Below are 16,410 nucleotides of genomic sequence, written 5' to 3' on the forward strand. Positions count from 1 at the left end.
TTCCTCCGTGTTGTCCTGGTTTGCTGTGCTGCCTCCTAGTCGCCACCATGGTTTGCTGTGCAGCCTCCTAGTCGCCACCATGGTTTGCTGTGCAGCCTCCTAGTCGCCACCATGGTTTGATGTGCTGCCTGGGGATGCTCAAATCGCTCAGAGAAAGGAGTACGAATGTACGGCTTCCCCACTGACACAGAGCGGAGGAAAAAATGGCTGGCTCAAGTCAGCAGGAGCAATTTCACGACCAACAGCAACAAAATATGTGATTTATATACAAACACTGCATTTGCACTTTTTCACAAAACGAAAACCACACCATTGGGAAAGCTTAATGTTTTGTTTAATACAAAAAAACAGGGAAAGGCTTGAAAAACACTGAGAGTTGAGACTCAGGGTGCAGGGTGAGGGTCTCAGTGCAGGTATTCAGGCTCCATTGAACCCCCCTCTGGTTCTTGTGCTGAAAGAGGGAGTAACAGACAGGAGAAAGGGTTATACACACCTATATAGCACACCTATTGCCTTGGGGAGATAACGTGTTTACTTATATAAAACAGTAGTATTAAACGTACCTTGTATTTTCACTCTCACTTAAGTCCCTCTCCCTTTGCCATCAATCCAGAATCAGCTGGGCTGCAACATTATACAGACAGGTAATAATCAACAGAATCACAAGGACACAATATGGCTCTGCTAAAAACACTCACTCTTACACGCACCAAAGTTATATTTATCTAATATTTAACTCCCTCCACCCCCGCATACAATCCCGTTTAGAAGCCCCTCTTCTCTAATTCAACATGTTGGACGAAATGACATTAAGAGAACGGAATTTACAATTAAAAGGCTGTTCAACGTGTGTTGCTAACTTGCTTCGGTATGCTAGCTTAATCTGTTATCTGTAAACGTTCCCTAAATCTACTAATTTAGGGATAATCCACTGACATCCTTTAATACACATGTTCATTTGAATCAGATGTACTGATAATATCCGCAATATACATCTTTAAACTTCTTCTTACCTTTAAAAGTCCGTCACGAACGGTCTATTATGCAGCAACTCCACAGCTCTGCCAGCCTTGGCGCTAACTTCCGGGGAACGATTGAGAGGCTCCACGATCCGCCATTGCTGTAAAAAAGTGGTCCATTGGAGTGAACGGAGATGTCGTAACTCTTCTATTAAATGGCTATGCTTCATGCTATCTGCACAAATGGTTGACATTAAACATTAAAAAGATCATGCAGTTCAGAGAGAGTCCAAGGAAGGCAGGCAGCTTTGCATGACATTCTTCTGGACGTGTTTCATCGTGATGACAGTGAGGGTGAGTCAATCTGTTTGTTGGAAAGACAGTAGTTGAGTGATTACTGAGAGAACATTATTAAAAGAGATAATTATTCAAAGTGTTGTTACTTTAAAGTGTTGTTACTGACCTTTTTCTCTTTTATTTCCTTTCCCTCACCTGTAACTGCTGAGACCCTGAGGAACATGCACACTGACCTGCTCTGGCAACCTGATTTCCACTGTACGTGATAGTATTTGGTTATGGTATATTATTTATATACATCAAAGGCACAATGCACCCCCCAGAGACACACATGTATTGAGTGTGATATTGTGCATAGGTCAAGTGAAATCATCTTTACACACTAGAAAACTGTAGGAGCGGCAACTTGTTTTGAAATTAAATTTTTAATATCCAATAATGAAGTTGATCTGTTTTCTTTATTCTTCTCTCTTCCCAGCTCCATCCATCACCGTGCTCTGTTCCTGCAGGTCCTGCTTGCTAATCAATGCTCATTTTTTTTTACACAATTACAAATAAAGTCAATGTATTGTATGACATGAAGTTGTGCTTCATTCGGAGTCAATAATAAATCCATTCTGCCTTCAACTGCAAAATTATTGTGGACTGCACCGACATCCATGTAGCTGCTCCCCAGTAAGATGAACCAAGCAAAGTTGACATACTCAACATACAGCTGTGCTCTTAAGTTTACATGAAGAATTTGTGAAATATTGGTAATAACAGGTTTAAATGATTATTAGTAATTAATTATATCATTTTCTCATTGTAGACAAGCAGATGAGAAAAGCAGAATATGCAGCTGGGATTTTCCACATGGAAAAGAGAAAGGGCCAAGTGTATTTGAGTGGACAAAAGAGAGGGTGAGCTTAGCTGTTAATCAGTCCAGGGACCATAGCTACAGCAAAGGGCCTGAGTCTGCAGAAACTGACCCCGAATTCTCCAGCGTGCAGTCCGCAGACGCCGAACCCTCCAGTGTGCAGTCCAGTTTTCCGCAGACCTGGTAGGGGATGATTGTGTCAGAATGGCCAAATATTCAGCAGCAGGCTTACCTGATGATGTCATCCGAATGGAAACGGGGCTTCCTGATCAGGCCATATCTAAAAGGGTGGCGGGATTGGTGGAGCACTTTGAGGGCTCCATTGTCTATTTCGCTGGATGGAAAGTGGAGGGCATCCTGCTGGCAGACCAGTTCTTCAATTATCCACACCTGCACCTTGCACAGCTGTTCCACTGCAGTACCGCAACAGTGGCTAATGTGGTCCATCTGCTCCACAGGTTGCTGTTCGAGAACATGATGTCCACTGTGCCCAGTAGGCAAAAAAAACAAAAGAGCATGCCTGCTGCTTTCCAGTCCTCTGCCTTCAACTGCAGAATGATTGTAGACTGCACCGACATCCACATGGCCGCCCCAAGTCAGATGGACCAAGCCAAACTGACGTACACCATCTACAGAGGGCTGCACTCCTTCAAAGTGCTCATCTCTGTGGCCCCAAATGGAGTCATCAACTTCTGCAGCCAACTATTCATGACCATTGCATGTATGATATGTGTAATGTGTATTTGTAAAGCGCTTTGAGCATCTGGAAAAGCGCTATAATAAATGTAATTAATTATTATTATTATTATTTCCGGTCTGATAAGGCCATTATGCATCATTCAGGCATTCTGGAACTTTTAGTGGCTGGCGACCTTATCTTAGCAGACAAGGGCTTTTTAATTTCCGACATTGTGCCTGAGGGTGTCATAATGAACATTCCCCCTTTCCTAAATAGGGGAAAGTTCACAGAGAGTGAGGTGAAAGCAACCAGGGAAATTGCAAAGAACAGGATCCATGTGGAGAGGGCAAATGCCAGAATAAAGGAGTTCAGGATTCTGGACCCGATTCCTTCCCACCTCAGGAACACGGCAAATGTGCTGGTACAGCGTTGCTGTGCCTTGGTCAACCTGCAAAATCCCCTGATAAAAGAAATAGCCAGCACCCTCACTGTTGACTAAGCCAGTGTCGAGTGGTGTGTGTGTGTGTGTGGCCTAGCATTACTATACTTGTGGGGACCAACATCTGTTTACACAGTCACATGTGGGGTCTCGCCTCCCTTATGGGGACAAAATGGAGGTCCCCATGAGGGGAATCATTAATTTTAGGGTGAAGACTTGGTTAGGTTTAGGATTAGGGTTAGGGTTAGGCATGTGTTGGTTATGGTTAAGGTTAGGATAAGTCTCCAGGAAATGCATGAAAGTCAATGTAATGTCCCCTGAAGTGATGTATACATGGTGTGTGTGTGTGCAGGAGTCCAGCGAGGCCTACCTGGTCGACCTGTTCGAGGACAGCAACCTGTGCGCCATCCACGCCAAGAGGGTCACCATCATGCCCAAGGACATCCAGCTGGCCCGCCGCATCCACGGAGAGAGGGCTTAGACTGACCCGAGACCAGCACACCCAAACACAACGGCTCTTTTAAGAGCCACCTACATTTTCAAAGAGTTGCAATCCTCCGTTATTATAATGATTAAACTGGTTCATGTGTCACTTAGTTTACTGAACCGTGATAAATGAAATAAATTAGTGAGGTAGTGGTTTACTGAAGTTACAGACATTAATATATGAGTAACAGGTCAGTGTAAACACAAGCTTCTGTCAATTATGGATCATTCAAACTATTTATATTAAAATATGTAATAAAGTTCTAAAACAAGTATTCGGTATATTCCTTGATAGCTTTTGGAGAAGGTTGTTTTTAAGTTTACTAAAATCTATCGTTTCAACTGTTTCACTTTATAAAAAGGAACAGGTGAGTAGAGCATCATTGAGTTTCTTATTCTGTCAGTAAATTATCCAAATGAAATGTTTATCATTATTTTAGTCAACCCTAAACAAATTGATTGTACCTTTTATTTTACAAAGTTAAATTAACTTCAGAAAATCAAATCTGTTCTGAGAAAAAACGAATAAATGTTTAAAGATAGGAACTTGCCATCCCACTGAAGAACAGTCCGTAGAGATTTAAAGGCGTAGTTGTAGTTCAGTCCAACGTTTCATTTGGATTCATTTGACAGTCAACTATTTTCATAAAGAATATATATATTTTTCAAATTCAAAGTCAACTTTATTGTCAATCTTACTCAGTTTGTGTTTATAGACAGAGAGATCAAAAAGACGTTTCCAACAATCCCAAATACGAAAAATAAAATTATAGAATTTACAGATATGTATACAAATATATATGTCCTATATCCCATCATGTATAATGATGGTGTATGATGTAGAAGGAAGTGTGGTAGATAACAAGTAAATATAGAGTTACATACAGATCCATGTTACAGCAAAAGATGGAATAACTAAGAAGCACGCAGTATAATAATAATTACATGCAACAATTAAATAACTGCTCAGCATCTCCACCACAATCCCAATCTGCTGTGTCCTGTTTTCCTCCCCTCTGCATAACACCCCGTCACACATACGAAACACAAAACGCAGAGTCCGAGGGTGTTAAGAGTATGTTTATTTAAATGTCCTCCTCTCTACTGGCCAACACAGGGAGCATATGCTGGGTGTAGAAGTTCTCCAGGAGGAGGAGATTTCCATGCCATGCAGGGTCTTTGAAGATGGGGATGATGATCGCCTCTTTCGTGGTCCACACAACAAAGTAGCAGAGACTCCGGTCTGTGATGTGTAGCTGCCCTTGGACCTGGTGCCAGTATGGGTGATTCTCCTTGAGAATATAAGACCCACCCTCCTCACGGAGACAGAAGGATGGTAACTGGACAGCCTCCGCGATGGTCATGTTCCTCTGGCTGTGTGGACACTTCACCTCCAGCAGGGCAGATGGCTGCACAAGTCCATCGGGTGATGCTCCCAAAACACCCGACTCACTCACAAAGAGACCAGACTCGAACACTGTCACCCGATAGGCCTGCACAAAAGCCTTCACTCCTTCGGCCTCGTTTACAACCCCCCAGTTGACAGCCATGACTCTGTCCAAGTTGTACCCCCCAAGCACCCTCTTCATGATGGACGCGCATGGAGTACATGGAGTAGATGAAAGTCCCGACCGCAGCACAGCACCAAAATTGCTGGCTGTCAACCTGCCCTGTCTGTGTAACTGCCACTGAGGATTTGTCCGCTGTCCTACGGTGGCTGTCTGGATGGCAGCTTGCTGGTCTCTGCTCAGTCGCATTGAGGCAAGAATTGCCTCAAGCCCCCGACCCTCATGCTCCTTCACCAGCTCCGGCACGGTGACAATGGCCTGATGTTGAGGCCGCGGCTCTGGCTCAGGTGACAAAAGCCATGCCATGCCATACTGGGCGCCCCTCAGTGCAGACCTGAACCAGACTACATCCTCAGTGGCGATGTCTCTGGCCAGTGGGTTGTATGTCTCCTCTCGCTGTTGGTAAAGTTGAGACACCGGCTGGACTACTTTGGAAGTGCCAGGCTTCCTCCACTGGCACTCAACATCTGTGGAGCTGATCTGCCACATAGCAAATATTGCCAATGCTGCAGCGTGGCTGCATTTGTACATCCCCCGTGCACAATCACAGACAGCGTTCTGCATCACGCCATCGTCTCCCATGCAGATCTGTAAAATAAAGTAAGTACCATTTGTTAGCATGCTATAATAGATTGAATGAGCAATAATACAAGGATGGTCCGGATCTGGGGGTGGGAGGGTTTATTTTTTTATTTATTTTTTCCATAGTTTTTGTCCTCTTGTCTGATTGTTGTTATTGTTTGTTTTTCTGTATTTTTTGTAATTGGTTGTGATTGTACATTGTATTTTTCTGTGTATGAATACATTTTTGAAAAACATTTGATCAACACAAAAAAAGGATTTGGTCAGGATCTAGACTCAGTGTGTAGTTTATTAATTAATCAATGCTCTCTACATTAGGAAAACACATACCAGTGTACCAGAGGGAGTCACACACAGCTGTGCCTGGATAACCAAACAAATTGACAAGATAACCAAAATCCTTGAATCTACACACAGCAAATAAACTCAAATGACACAACAAGATGTAAAAGGAGATCACACATACAGTATAGTCGATATAAAACTGGCCGCTTCAATCTGAAGAGCAACTAAAACAAAACGAGTGTATCTTGTTCTTGTGAACACTAATGTTATCCACAGCATACACAGAGACCACGAAGTTCTTAAGGAGAAAACTAGTTGCTAAAACAAAACACCTTGTTAGCTAATGTTAGCTAGCTGACATTAACATTAAACGTTGTACTCATATTACTCACCGAAACCTTGTAAAGCCGGTCCCGCATGCTGGCTCTTACAGAACCGACTAACTCCCCTTTCGTGTATGGACAGCTCTCAACATGCCCAGACTTGTAGTGATTTTCACCTCGTTTTATACTTTTCGCCTCATTCTGAAAGAAACGGGGGACATTTGCTAACGTGACTGCCATCTTTGTGCGAGACCAGAGACCTGTAGTTCACTCAGCGGTTTGACACAAAAAATGTTGTAACTTCACAGTTTTACGACACATTTTTATTTTTCTGACTTGCAAAATGTTCTTTTAAATTGACAAACATCATATGTGTCATTCGTGGCACAATTCAAACGGGATCGAAAGATGACTTTTCTCTCTCCATTGACTTCAATGTATAATTTTCCGCTTCCGGGGTCCCATGAGCTCCCTCGGAAGGGGAGGGACTTCGCCTCTCTATACAGCGATGTCCTCTCACAGTACCATGGAAAAGTGAAAGTGACCAGAGAGGAGTGATGATTGGTTAACGCGGGGTAACATTTCAGGGTAAGCCAATCAGAGACAGAGTTGGATGGGTTTTGCCTTATGGGGAAAATTCACAGACACACAAACACTTGCTAACACACACAAATACACGGCAACGCCCACCACCAGCACACACACAGAATGGCAGATGCAAGTATCAGCAAGAGCAGCAGCGCATTTACAACTTGGAGATATAACCACTATTTTCAATTTGTGGGGATAAAGGACGCAAAAAATATTACGGTCAAATGTAAACTGTGTGCAGGACAGAAAGCATTGTCCACTTGATTGTTGAGGCTACGGGGCCCTGCCTGCCAGTAGCTTTGCCGATATCTGTGTTGATAGGTAATAGATTAAGAGCGGTGAATCAGCTTAGAAACAGGAAGTGCTCAAACGTTTGTGTGAGTTTATCAAATTTAGCAGTGATTCCATGTCAGCCACAGCTTGTCACAAACAATCTTACTGATAATGTATTTAACAAACTTAAACTAGCTTTATTAAATGGCAGGTCTCTGGCAGGAAAAAATTGTAATCAATGATTTTATCACTGAGCACAATCTTGATTGTATGTTTTTAACGGTGTAGCTGTTCTTATCGAATCAACCCCTCCCAACTTTAGTTTTATGAGTCAGGAAAAGAATGCATAAGAGAGGAGGTGGAGTTGCTATTTTGTTCAATGATTCCATTCAATGCAGGAAGACATCTTATGGGAACTTTGCTTCTTTTGAATATGTGGCCCTTCAGCTGAAATGCTCCTCTCGAGCTCTGTTCCTAAATATCTATAGACCACCCAAATACTGTGCAAGCTTTTTTGATGACTTTACTGAACTGCTGTCTATAGTGTGTATTGACTTTGAGCGTCTAGTCATTAATGGTGATTTTAACATCCATGTTGACAACCCCCAGGACAGATGGGCTAAATAACTGTTTTGTGTTCTTGATAGCTATGGACTGACTCAGCATGTGACGGAGCCCACGCACAATAAGGGGCACACTCTGGACTTAATTATCTCAAAGGGTCTGAATATCTCTAAGGTTGTGGTGACTGATGTTGCACTGTCTGACCATTCCTGTGTTTTCTTTGAGAGCTCTATTTCTGTTCACAAAAATGTTCAAAAAGAGGTAACCACAAAGCGATATTTAACTGAAAATACTAGGGAAATGTTTACTCAGAATTTTTCTACCACACTTGCCCCTGCTAACACCTCAGTAAATGAGCTAGTAGATCATTTTAATTAAAATATTAAAAATGTTATAGATGCCATTGCTCCAACTAAGGTAAAGGAAGTGACTGTGTAGAAAATATCTCCATGGAGAAAGTCCATGACAGTGAAAACAGAAAAAAGAGAATGTCGAAAAGCTGACCGCAGGTGGCGAAAAACAAATATCCAGGTTCACTTTGACATTTATAAAGACTGAGACTTGGCCTTTTTAATTTGGAATTGAAAAACGCACGACAATCGTTCTTCTCTGACATCATTACCAAAAACAAAAACAACGCATGTGCCTTGTTTGCTACCGTCGACAGACTAACTAACCCCCCAGTGTCAGTAGCCTCTGAATTTCTAACCACCAGGGCGTGCAATGATTTTGCCTCCTTCTTCACTGACAAAATTCAGAAAATCAGACAAGCAGTCAGTGCCTCTGCATCAGGAACAGCAAATGTGTTGTCCCTATGTCCACCTAATATCAATTCAAACACCATGACACAATTCCATCAGATTAATGATAAAAACCAAGAGGACATTATTCAACTTCTGAAATCCTCCTCCTGCTGCCTTGATATTATTCCAACAGGATTTTTCAAAGATGTTTTTCGTTGCATGGCCTCAGATCTACTTCATATAGTAAACAAATCTCTTCACTCAGGTATTTTTCCACAGGCTCTGAAAACTGCAGTCATTAAAGCGCTCTTAAAAAAGAATAATCTAGATGCTTCGGTAATGAACAATTACAGGCACATATCAAACCTGTTTTTCAACAGTTGAGTAATTTCTTGCATTTAATAGTTGTTTCGATGTGTTCCAGTCAGGCTTTCGTCCAAACCACAGCACTGAGACTGCTATTGTACAGGTCTTCAATGACATCCACTTAAACACAGACGGTGGCAGAACTTCAGTGTTAGTATTATTAGATCTCAGTGCTGCGTTTGACACAGTTGACCACAACATATTACTCGACCGACTAGAAAACTGGGTGGGACTTTCGGAAACAGTTCTAAATTGGTTTAAATCCTACTTAAAGGACAGAATAAACTTTGTTTCTATTGGTAAATACAAATCTGAGTTGACAAATATGACATGTGGGGTACCTCAAGGCTCCATCTTGGGGCCTCTTCTCTTTAACATCTACATGCTACCACTTGCTCAGATAATGAAAAACAACAAAATAAGTTACCATAGCTATGCGGATGACACACAAATGTACGTAACAATTTCACCAGGAGACTATCCTCCAATTCAAACACTGAGTAAGTGTATTGAACAAATCAATGACTAGATGTGTCAGAACTTTCTCCAATTAAACAAAGATAAAACTGAGGTAATGGTTTTTGGAGCCAAGGCAGAACGTATAAAAGTTAGCGCTGAGCTTCAGGCCCCGGCCACACGAGGACGAAAACGGTCGTTTGCGTTACTGTTTAGTGTCATATAGACCGTTCGGCCACACGAGGACGACCGAATACGGCACTAAACGACTGCGTAAACGATAACGGGTCCCAAGGTGGATAGAACGGCATACGCAACGCTCTGGGGGGTCAAACGGCTCCGTGTGTACGCCCTATACGATTATTTTCTGATAATGATGAGGCAATAGCCCCGCCTCTCCCCACCTATGCTGCTCACCCCGCGTCAAAGTAAACTGCACACTGAATTCAGATTATTTATCTTTCTCTCGATATGGACATACACGCGAGTGAAGTCTAATCTGACAGGACGGAGACACCTCTCAAACTACCTAAACTAGTTATAAATATGTTTATTTTTACTGTCGGCCGGGTCACTCATTACTGGATCAGCTGCTGCATGAAACAGACACTGGCGCTGTCCGAAGAGAGGGAGGAAAAAGAGAGGCTCCGTGTATTTTATTATTATATTATATAGAGTCATTATTCATTTGTTTTAAAGCTCAATAAATAACAAAGAAGACCTTTGACCGGCACTTTTATAATTTTGTCCGGAAGATTTAAACTTTAATACACGTTGACTGGCGAAAAACTCTGCCCGGTTCCCTCGGCCCACACCGCGGAGAATAAACAGAAGGGCAACCATGACAACCATGCTTCTTCGCTGCTTTTGTGGAGGAAGTTACAGCGCCACGTACAGGCTCCTGCATATGTACTGCAGCTTCTCCAGCGGTTGGAGCTAAACGGAGCTGTCTCGTGTGGACAGACACTATCCGGTGAATATTGCGTGTGGACGGAAGCTTTTTTGCGATTGCGTTTGCGTTAATCCTATACGTTTAGCCGTTTTCGTCCTCGTGTGGCCGGGACCTCAGTCTGCAATGTTCAAAACAACAGATAAAGCCAGAAATCTAGGTGTAGTCATGGACTCTGACCTGAGTTTCAACAGTCACATTAAAACAGTTACTAAATCAGCCTACTATCACTTAAAGAATATATCTAGGATTAAAAGACTAATGTCACAGCAGGATTTGGAAAAACTTGTCCATGCTTTTATCTTCAATAGACTGGACTACTGCAATGGTGTCTTTACAGGTCTCACTAAAAAATCTATTAGAAAGCTGCAGCTAATTCAGAACGCTGCTGCACGTTACGGCCGCGCCGCGGCGTTTGCAAAGATCGCAGCCACTCTAGTCAATGGGTGCTATTCCACCAGACGCGCCGCGGCTCGAAGCGTCCCAGAAGCTCCTCGCCGCAAGGAATTTCTAAAATATAGGATGAATCCTATTTTTGACGCGGCGCAGCGTGGCGCAGGCAGGAAGTGGAACGTTCATCCGGCCCAGGCCCATCCCCCAAATAAACTCGTGTTGCAGACCCCCTTTCACAACACCCAAAATGGACGAAGAGCGTTTCATCATCGAAGTGGAAAAACACACTATTTTGTATGACATAACCCATCAATACTACAAAGACATCGTCAGAAAGGACAAGGTCTGGTGTTTAGTCGGTGGAGTTATTGGATTGGAAGGTAAATATTAATGTTTTAAAGTTAATGAATACTTGTATGTACAGTACAGAGCCATTCAGTTTAACATGTTGTGAAAGTCATTAAAAAAATTAGTAAACTTGCATTTCACAAGAAAGTAAGATCTTATTTCCTATATCCAAATATAAACATATATATACTGTATATATATATTATATGATTTTGTATTTATATAAAGAGTTATTGCATTTAACAGAATCAATCATGTTTACAGATGAGACACAGGATTGAAGCCAATACACATGGGGCAGACAGAAGGGGAAGCATCATGTTAATTACAACCCCCAACATCCATATGATAATTGCCTGACAATGGTCAGAGCGACAGCCTTCTGTCTGAGAACATTTTGTAGAAACCTACATTCTCTGGAATGAAAAAACACATCTTTCAATCATTTTGTCAGTGTAGTAACTTTTGTGTGTTCCAGTAATCACACCATCCTGTCCTGCCAAGACACACTGCCCTCAGGAGAGTTGAAGAAGGTGCAGAAAGCCTCCCTCACATTACAGGCCTCTCTTGATGCCCTGTTTCCTCCCATGTTTCTCACTGGTGCCATGTGTCTTCCCTGCTGCTCTTCCTCATCCAGCAACCTCTGGTTTTCACTAGGGGCCAGCAGGAAGTTGTGTAGGATGCATGCAGCCACCACAAGCTTGTCCACGTTTTTCGGGTGCAGGTTGATGCGACGATGGAAGATTCTCCACCTGGAGGCCAGAATGCCGAAGGCCTTTTCCACCACCATCCTTGCTCTGGAAAGTCTGTAGTTTAAAATCCTCTTTTGTTGAGTGAGGTTCTTTCCAGGGTATGGTCTCATCAGGTATGGCTTGAGTGGGAAAGCTGCGTCACCCACCATGACGAATGGCATCTCACCCAGGTGAGCAGCACCAGGTAGAGAGGTACTGGTTGGAACATGAAGTGTTCTGGCCTCCAGTCCTTTCCCCAAATCCGATCCGGCATACACCCCACCATCACTTGTTCTTCCGAAGTCCCCCACTTGAATCACTCGGAACCTGTAGTCAGCATCAACAAGTGCCAAAAGCACTATGGAAAAAGTCTTCTTATAATTGAAGTACTGACTCCCAGACAGTGGTGGTGCTTGGATGACAATGTGCTTTCCGTCTATTGCTCCCAAGCAATTTGGGAAATTCCATTTTTCCCAGAATCCTTGTGCAACCTCCTTCCACGTGTCTTCTGTTGGCCTGGGTAGGAACCTCTCCATCATCAATGGCTGCACACACCAAATGGATAGCTTCTCTCACAGTACTGCATCCTAGGCGATAGCTGAATGCTAGGCTGACCAGTGAGTCCCCGGAAGCCAAGTATCTGTGAAGGGAAAAACAAGCAAAGAATTAATAAGTGAAATCATTTTATTAATCGGAATCTATTCTTTTTTTCAGTCGACGTTTGCAAGGCGAAATGGAAGTCACTGAGGGATGCTTTCATCAAAAACCGGAAGAAGTCCATCCCAAGTGGATCTGCAGGTGGCTCGCAGAAGGCCTGAAGTATTCAGATATAATGGCCTTCATTTTGCCATATATACAGCAAAGGAGGTATGTATGCACATTTTTGTATTTATATAATTTTGTAACTTTGTAAATTACATAAATATGTTCATATTGCATAAATTAATCCCAGGAAAAAATATTTTAATTGATGTTGATTTCATGTTGTTGTTTCTTTTAATATAGTTCTACAAGCAGCTTGGGAAATCCTTCCCCATTTGAAGAGATAGAGAGAGCATCTACACCAGGAGCAGCATCTGAATATTCAGGCCCATGCACACCCACACCACCTACAGCCCCACCACCTCTGGTACCCACAACCTCTGCAGAGAGGAGGCCCTCTAGGTCCCGTAGCCCCCAGGGATCCACACCAGCAGCGGCGGCCCAGCGTTCCACAAAGAGGAGGCCACAGAGCACAGACCTTGGGGAGCAACTAATTTCTCTACTGCAGGAACCTCCAGCCACACCACATATGCCAGACTCACCGCTTGAAGAGTCATACTACTTTGCTCTGAGTCTGGTGCCTCTGCTACAAAGGCTGGACATAGACAGGAAACATTGGGCAAAAATAGCTATTTTAAACACCTTCCATAGTCTTGAAAGAGAGAGTACACAACCACAGGAACATTGGCAGCCAATTGTCCATCCCCCCACGTCACAACACTCCACTCACATCTCCAGGCCAGTAGCCCTTCGGCCAACTCCACCCCAACCCCCACAAGCCCAATCAACAGGGCCATTCGCAAACATGCTGTTCTCCAACAGTGGCTCTGCACGGCAGGATGGGTCTCAATATGAAGACTTGTAATTCATATTGTTTTTACTGTAAATAGTTCCTTTCTTGTGTTGATTTGCTGTTATTTGATGTTGGTGTTTAAAATGTTGTTTTGGGTGATATGTTTCTAATTAAAACGTTTATTATACTTGTGGTCAGTGATTTATTGTCTGTGAAATGGGCATCTTACCTCAGTGCAACAGCCAGTCTCTGCTTGGGTTCGATGGCAGCTCTGAAATGTGTGGATTGTCTGGTCAGTTCAGGGCCCAGGAGGGACAGAAGTTCATCCATCTGCTCTGCACTCATCCGAAAATATTGGTGATGTCGTTGGCTGTCCAGCCTCAGCTCAGCCACGAGGTGATGAAAATCACCTTAGCCGCGTTCACACTGCGGTACTTTTCCCACAAAGGTTCATGCGAACTTAGTTCATGATCGCGTTCACACCAAAAAGAGCCGGTACTAAAAGTAGTTCATGCGAACCTTTTACCCCCTCGAAAGTCCCTGCTAGAAAGCAGGGACTTTCGAGCGGCTCTTTTGTGAGAAAAGAGCTATATTTCTGATTGGCTGGGCGGATTGCAAACCACGCCCCGTAAAACTCCCAAAAGTTTTGTGAAGCCGCCATTTTATTATCCTCGCATTAGCATTATTAGCATTAGCATTAGCCCAGCGCAGAAACGCAGAGAGACTAACTTATGGCAACACAAAATAAAACATGGGAGCGGTGGAGATGAGGAGGTGTCGGCGTTCTGGTGATTTACTCGGAAGGCTTCAGTAGAAGCTGCTGGGAGTCCCAGCAGCTTCGACTGAAGCCTTCCCCAACTCCGGGGACTTCCGGCCGGGGACTTTGGGCGGCAGTATACGCCGTGAAGTGGTTTGTGGCCTGCCAGTAAACCCAAAGCAGAAGAAGAAGAAGTGACGTCAGCGGCTTCATTTGCCTAATCCTCCCCCAGGGACTTGTTCTGGTGTGAACGCGATCTGTACTTAGTTCATGAGAACTAAAGAGTTCTCATGAACTAAGTTCTCATGAACCTTTGTGGGAAAAGTACCGCAGTGTGAACGCGGCTCTTGTTGTCTCCTTTGCTGGTTGAGGGGGTGCACCCAAAACCGGCTCCTTCTCCTCCCCCCATCCCCCCGTAGTCTTTCAAGTAGGAGAATACATGCCAGCGTTCTCCTCCGGTTTACAGGCACTGTAAATTATATATATATACAATAATTATGATGATGAATGCATATTTTTTTACCACTAAAATACAGCAACACATCTTTGATTCATGTCGTTTATAACTGGAATATTACAATTATTATTAACTGTGTCTGTAGTCTACAACACAACAACATAGGAAATAACAACAATAAACACGATTTAAACAGACACAAACCATTTAACTACGTAACCTACTTACTTGTAGAAGTACAAATGTCCAGGAAATATTCCAAAATCAACAACAACTGCGAGGCTGTACACACGACGCTCCGCTTCCGCAACGTTTTGAAACGCGCCTGGTGTGTTATGTCGCAGGAGGAGGTCGCAGCGTGGCGCGGTCGCAGCGTGGCGCAGCCGCAACGCAGACGCTCCTGGTGCGTTTAGGGGGTTAGAAAGTGGATCACATCACTCCTGCTCTGAAGTCTTTACACTGGCTTCCTGTGTGTCAAATAATACATTTAAAAAATACTGCTGCTGGTTTATAAAGCACTGAATGGTTTAGGCCCAAAATACATTTCTGACCTCTTGCTAAATGATGAACCATCCAGATCTCTCAGGTCTTCAGGGACTGGTCAGCTTTCTGTCCCCAGAGTCAGAACTAAACATGGAGAAGCAGCGTTCAGTTATTATGCTCCAAACATCTGGAACAAACTCCCAGAAACCTGCAGGTCCGCTGCAACTCTGACTACTTTTAAATCCAGCAAGAAGACTTTTCTTTTTGTCGCTGCTTTTAATTGAACTATTCACATCTTAAACTGCACTGTAACTTTTATCCATGTATTTTTTTCTTTAATGTTTATTTTATTATCTTTTCTTTTTAATGACTGATTTTAAATGCCATTTTCTTAATGTCTTTCGTTTTTTGTAAAGCACTTTGAATTGCCTTGTGTTGAAGGGTACTATATAAATAAACTTGCCTTGCCTTGCCTTACAATAAAGATGCCTGTCAAAATGTTGAAACATATCTTTTGTGTTTTATTGTTCCACTACATTTCATAATGATAATTTCTACAATGATGGGGAGTTGTCTTTTTACATTACATTACATTGCATTTAGCTGACGCTTTTATCCAAAGCAACTTACAATAAGTGCGTTCGACCAGGAAGACACAACCTTGAAGAAAACAGAATCATATAAGTACATCAGGTTTCATAGAGCCAAGCATTTCAAGTGCTACTCAACTGGCTTTAGATAAGCCAGTCCTTTATTACTATATAAGTGCTCTGTTAGAAATTCTTTGTTAGTAATTCTATCGCTCGAAGTGGAGTCGAAAGAGATGAGTTTTCAGTCTGCGCCGGAAGGTGTGCAGGCTTTCTGCTGTCCTGATGTCAATGGGAGCTCATTCCACCATCTTGGAGCCAGGATAGCAAACCCACGTGTTTCTGCTGATGGGAACCTGGGTCCCCCTCTTTTCTCTTACTGTGCCACAGACCAACACAAACACTTGTATTTTTATTATTATTATTATTATTTTTAAAGTAAAGTAAAGTAACTTGTTACTAGTTACTTTTATAATTTAGTAACTAATAAAGTAACTAGTTACTTTTTTGAGAGCAGTAACTATAACTAGTACTAGTTACTTTTTAAAAGTAACTAGGAGGAGCCAAGGAGGGAAACCGAGGAGAGAGGAGGGGAAGCAGCAGGCGGTTAGAGAAATGAGAACTCCTCTCCCCTGAGCGGTCATTTTAAAGAGACGTCCATTAATGATGACAGGAGGCTC

At 42.9% G+C, this 16,410-nt stretch overlaps 1 long non-coding RNA gene and 1 pseudogene across 1 annotated transcript; both read right to left on the reverse strand.

Moving 5' to 3' along the window:
- Positions 1-317: 317 nt before the first annotated feature.
- LOC139434022 (uncharacterized) lies at positions 318-1,140 on the reverse strand. The gene is made up of 3 exons (XR_011643425.1): positions 1,014-1,140; positions 564-624; positions 318-451 (listed from the first exon to the last, which is right to left on the reverse strand). It is a non-coding gene; the product is annotated as an uncharacterized lncRNA (long non-coding RNA).
- A 10,501-nt stretch (positions 1,141-11,641) lies between these two features.
- On the reverse strand, positions 11,642-14,667 carry LOC139434023 (uncharacterized; annotated as a pseudogene).
- Between the last annotated feature and the right edge of the window lie 1,743 nt (positions 14,668-16,410).

The sequence above is a fragment of the Pseudochaenichthys georgianus genome, chromosome 6 (genome assembly GCF_902827115.2).
Source record: "Pseudochaenichthys georgianus chromosome 6, fPseGeo1.2, whole genome shotgun sequence".
Taxonomy (NCBI): Eukaryota; Metazoa; Chordata; class Actinopteri; order Perciformes; family Channichthyidae; genus Pseudochaenichthys; species Pseudochaenichthys georgianus.